Source organism: Gracilinanus agilis, chromosome 1 (genome assembly GCF_016433145.1).
Source record: "Gracilinanus agilis isolate LMUSP501 chromosome 1, AgileGrace, whole genome shotgun sequence".
In the NCBI taxonomy this organism is placed as follows: domain Eukaryota; kingdom Metazoa; phylum Chordata; class Mammalia; order Didelphimorphia; family Didelphidae; genus Gracilinanus; species Gracilinanus agilis.
This window is the reverse complement of record NC_058130.1, coordinates 471744301-471750300: the sequence shown is the minus strand read 5'-3', so window position 1 is coordinate 471750300 and position 6000 is coordinate 471744301.

The following is a 6000-nucleotide window of genomic DNA, read 5'->3' as shown; positions in this document are numbered from 1 at the left end:
AGGGACCAAATAAGTTCAATCAATTTGTATTCCTAGAAGAAAAGAAGATACTGGCACATATTAAAAATTGTTATTATCAACAGGGTAACTAGAAGAAGTTTATTTAGAGGGAACAGTGACACACTATAGGATGAAATGTCAAGATATACATATGTATATGTATGTATGTATAAATATATATAAAACTAGAGGGAAAAAGGAGATAATACTAAGAAAAATGGGAAAACAGACAAAATGGAGTAAATTTATATTTCATAAAGAAGTGCATGGGGCATACAGGGGAGAAGACCAATACAATGGAAGGGTAAAGAGGTTGGAGAAAGGAAATACTTAATTCTTAAGTGCATTGAAATTAACTTAAAGAGGGAAGAACAATCAGATCCATTGGGGGAGAGAATTGATTTGTGCCCTATAGAAAACTAGAATGGTAACAAACTGTACTGGTGGGGAGGGAAGCAATACTAGGGAGGGAGAGGGTAGAGGCTGGGGGGCAGCATAGCTTTAAAGAACAATAAGAGGGGAATAAGAAGGGAAAGGTGAGAAAGGGAAGTACAATAAGGGAGGGCATTAGGGGAACTAATTAAAAACAAAACACTGGTATAGATCAAAATGTCTGGGAATACACAGTTGATAATTATAACACTGAATGTGAATGGGATGAACTCGCCCATAAAATGGAAGCAAATAGCAGAGTGGATTAGAAAACAAAATCCTACCTTATGTTGTCTACAAGAAACACAAATGAGACAGGTAGACATACATAGAGTAAAAATAAAAGGCTGGAGCAAAATCTATTGGACTTCAACTCAGAAAAAAAGAAGGCAGGAGTTGCAATCATGATTTCTGACAGAGTCAAAGTAAAAAGAGATTGGTTAAAACAGATAGGGAAGGTAATTACATCCTAACAAAAGACAATGTAAACAATGAAGAAATATCAGTACTCAGCATGTATGCACCAAACAGTATAGCATCCAAATTTCTAAAGGAGAAGCTAGTGGAGCTCAAGGATAAAATAGATAGTAAAACTATACTAGTGGGTGACCTCAAACTTCCCCTAGCAGATATAGATAAATCAAGCCAAAAAATAAATAAGAAAGAGATAAGAGAGGTGAAGGAAATCCTAGAAAAATAAGAGTTAATAGATATGTGGAGAAAAATAAATTGGGACAAAAAGGAATACACCTTTTCAGCAGCACATGTAACAAAGCACAAAGATGGACTATGTATTAGGGCATAGAAACATGGCAAACAAATGCAAAAAAACAGAAATAATAAATGCAACCTTATCAGATCATAATGCAATAAAACAGTTATTAACAAGGATACATGGAGAGGCAAGCCAAAAACTAATTGGAAATTAAATAATATGATTCTCCAAAATAAGTTAGTTAAAGAACAAATCATAGAAACAATTAGTAATTTCATTCAAGACAATGACAATGATGAGACTTCTTACCAAAACCTATGGGATGCAGCCAAAGCAGTTCTAAGGGGAAAATTTATATCATTGAGTGCATATATTAACAGATTAGGGAGGGCAGAGGTTAATGGATTGGGCATGCAATTTTAAAAACTAGCAAGTGAACAAATTAAAAATCCCCAGATGAAAACTAAATTAGAAATACTAAAAATCAAAGGAGAACTTAATAAAATCAAAAGTAAAAGAACTGTTGAATTAATAAATAAGACTAGAAGCTGGTATTTTGAAAAAAAACATAAAATAGACAAAGTACTGGAAAATCTAGTTAAAAAGAGGAAAGAAGAAAACCAAATTAACAGTATCAAAGATGAAAAGGGAGATGTCACCTCTAATGAAGAGGAAATCAAGGCAATCATTAAAAACTATTTTGCCCAATTATATGGCAATAAATATAGCAATCTGGGTGATATGGATGAATATTTACAAAATATAAATTGCCTAGATTAACAGCAGAAGAAATAGAATACTTAAATAATCCAATATCAGAAAAAGAAATTGAACAAGCCATCAAAGAACTCCCTAAGAAAAAATCCCCAGGACCTCATGGATTCACAAGTGAATTCTATCAACCATTCAAAGAACAATTAATCTCAACACTATACAAATTATTTGACATAATAAGCAAAAAAGGAGTCCTACTAAATTCCTTTTATGACACTAATATGGTTCTTATTCCAAAGCCAGGCAGACCAAAGAGAGAGAAATAAAACTACAGACCAGTCTCCTTCCAGCAAAGGCATTCTCTAACATGCTTACACAAATCTGCTTTTAAACTTTTATAGCCTATACCTACTACAGTTAGACAAGCTAACATAATAAAAATGACCATTCTACCCAAATTAATTTACTTATTTAGTGACATACCTACCAAACTACCAAGAAACTTTTCTACAGAATTAGAAAAAAACTATAACAAAGTTCATTTGGAAAAACAAAAAGATCAAGAATATCAAGGGAAATAATAAAAAAAAAAAAAAACACGTGAAGGAAAGTGGCCTAGAAGTAACAGATATTAAACTATACTATAAAGCAGTGGTCATCAAAACAATATGGTATTAGCTAAGAGACAGAAGGGAGGATTAGTGGAATAGACTTGGGATAAGTAATGTCAGTAAGACAGTCTATGATAAACCCAAATAGCCCCACTTTGGGGACAAAAATCCACTATTTGACAAAAACTTCTGGGAAAATTGGAAAACGTTATGGGAGAGATTAGGTTTAGATCAACATCTCATTCCCTACACCAAGATGAATTTAGAATGTGTGAATGACTTGAATATAAAGAAGGAAACTATAAGTAAATTAGGTAAACACAGAATAGTATACTTGTCAGATCTCTGGGAAAGGAAAGATTTTAAAACCAAGCAAGAGTTAGAAAAAATTACAAAGTATAAAATAAATAATTTCAATTACATTAAATTAAAAAGTTTTTGTACAAACAAAAACAATGCAACCAAAATCAGAAGGGAAACAACAAACTGGGGGAAAAAATCTTTATAACAAAAAACTCTGACAGGGGTCTAATTACTCAAATATACAAGGAGTTAAATCAATTGTATAAAAAAATCAAGCCATTCCCCAATTGATAAATGGGCAAGAGACATGAATAGGCAATTTTCAGATAAAGAAATCAAAACTATCAATAAGCACGTGAGAAAGTGTTCTAAATCTCTAATAATTAGAGAAATGCAAATCAAAACAACTCTGAGGTATCACCTCACACCTTGCAGATTGGCTAAAATGATATCAGGGGAGAGTAATGAATGCTGGAGACATGAGGCAAAATTGGGACATTAATGCACTGCTGATGGAGTTGTGAATTGATCCAACCATTCTGGATGGCAATTTGGAACTATGCCCAAAGAGCTCTAAAAGACTGCCTGGCCTTTGATCCAGCCATACCATTGCTGGGTTTGTACCCCCAAAGAGATCATAGGGAAAAAGACATTTAAAAAAATATTTATAGCCACGCTCTTTGTGGTGGCAAAAAACTGGAAAACAAGGATATGCCCTTCAGTTGGGGAATGGCTGAACAAATTGTGGTATATGCAGGTGATGGAATACTATTGTGTTCAAAGGAATAATAAACTGGAGGAATTCCATGTGAACTGGAATGACCTCCAGAAATTCATGTAGAGTGAAAGGAGCAGAACCAGAAGAACATTGTACACAGAGACTGATACACTGTGGTAAAATCGAATGTAATGGACTTCTGTACTAGCAGCAATACAATGACCCAGGACAGTTCTGAGGGATTTATGGAAAAGAACACTACCCTCATTCAGAGGAAGAAATACAGGAGTGGAAACACAGAAGAAAACTGCTTGAACACATGGGTTGAAGCAGACATAATATGGGAAGTAAACTCTAAGCACCCACCCTAGTACAACTATCAATAATATGGAAATAGGTCTTGATCAATGACACATGAAGAAACCAGTGGAAATGCGCATCGGCTATGGTGGGGGTGGGGGGGTTGGGAGGAAGAAAGTAAGAACATGAATCTTGTAACCATGGAAAAAATGTTTCCAAAACTAAAAAATTAAAAATTAAAGAAAAAACTATTAGGAAGCATTTAGAATAGTGGAGGTGAGAGGTAACAATGATTTGGAGTAAGAATATTACATATTAAAAAAATAGAAAAGTATATAAATTATCTATATAGAAAATATATATCATTAAATATAGAAATAAATATATTAAGATATAGAAAATTAAATATATATAATATCTTAAAATACAGAAATATAAAATAAGGTTCAAAATGGAAATTTGGATATGGGAAGAATAGTATTTTTAAGCTGGTCTTAATGCTTCTAGGAACTTAACTTTTTAAATGGAAGATCTGTATCTTCTATCAGGAAGAATTCAAGAATTGACTAAGTAGGGGGCAGGCAGGTAGTTCAGTGGATAGAGAGCCAGATCTAGAAATAGGAGGTCCTGGGTTCAGATACTTTCTAAATTATATGACCCTAGGCAAATCACTTAACTGTCTCCCCTCCCCCATTGCCTAGCCCAGCAATGGTGAATCTATGGCACAGATGCTAAAGATGGTATGCTGAGCACTCTCTGTGGGCATATGGCTGCCCTCCCCAACCTCCCAGTTCATTACTAGAAAGGCAGAGGGACATGGGCCGAACTGCTCCCCTCCCCATTTCCATCAAGCCTGAGGTCATTTTTCATATCCCCTGCCTCTCTGCCCAGCAGCCAATGGGTGCACACAGAGGCAGTTCACTGGTATCAGAGCTGGAGGGGAGCAGAGTGCTCAGGCTACTCCCCTCCCCCTCTCTACACTCCCTAAGGACATTCCTCACTGAGGAAGGGTGGGGCAGGGTGTGCCCTACTCAGGGGAGAGGGGGTGGGAGAGGGGCAGGGCACTTGGTCTGGGGGTGGGGAAGGGACTAGCCTGAAGTCCCTAGTCTGGCCTAGCTCTTACTTTTCTTTTGCTTTGGAACCAATCCACAGTATTAATTCTAAGACAGATGATAAGGTTTAAAATTTTTTTTTAAAGGAAAGGTCTAAATAAATAAATTATTGGCAGAAGGAATTGGGCCTCTATTATTCAGAGGTAAGAGTTAGCACAAAGACCTGATAAAGTCACATCATTAAGTTCATCTAGCTCTTAAGTAGGGAAGTAGAATGGTAAAAAAGGAAGATGACTACTGTGTAAATGCCAGAAAGCTCTGATCTAGAAAGGAGAGGCACCACTGATATTAAACTGAGAGGAAATTGGTCAGTTGAAAGAATAAAGATCTTAACTAGTGTACCTTGTGCCTAAGAGATAAAGGTATTTGCATCATCCCTAATTTTTTTCTGATTTCTAGAACTGCTTTTTATGGAGCCTTACACATATAATTCAGATAATGGGTTTATCTTCAGAGGAAGAAATTGTATACTAACTTGTTTTAAACTTTAATTTCATATACATCTAAAGAAAGTCTGACTGCTTGACTATATAAGAAAATAGCCAATACTTCCCTAGTACTACGTGGCTATATGTAGATCTAGAATATGGTGCCTTTGAACAACAATTTGATGTTTCATGCTGAATGAACTTTAGATTGGGATAGCCTCCCAAGCCTGGGTCATTATATACTTTGAACCCAATTCAACTATTGGGTTCATTATTCAAGATACTGAGCACCCCTCCGAAGCCATTCCTACTTGCCCCTTTATCATACTTTTTGTTGCTGTCTAATTGTTTCAGGCATGTTTGATTCTCCATGACCACATTTGGGGTTTTCTTGACAGAGATACTAGAGTGGTTTGCCATTTCCTTCTCTAGCTCATTTTACAGATAAAGAAATGAAAGCAAAAGGAGTTAAGTGACTTACCTAGGGCCTCACAGCTAGTAAGTGTCTTAAGGCCAGATTTGAACTCAGGAAAATGGGCCTTATTGACTCTAGGCCCTATCTTCTATCCCAGCTCATTGCCTCTTTATCATCCTGTCCTCTCTGTCTTATAATACTGATACCTGACCAGCTCTACTTTCTTCAAAAGGTCAAATTTCTTTTAAAAAA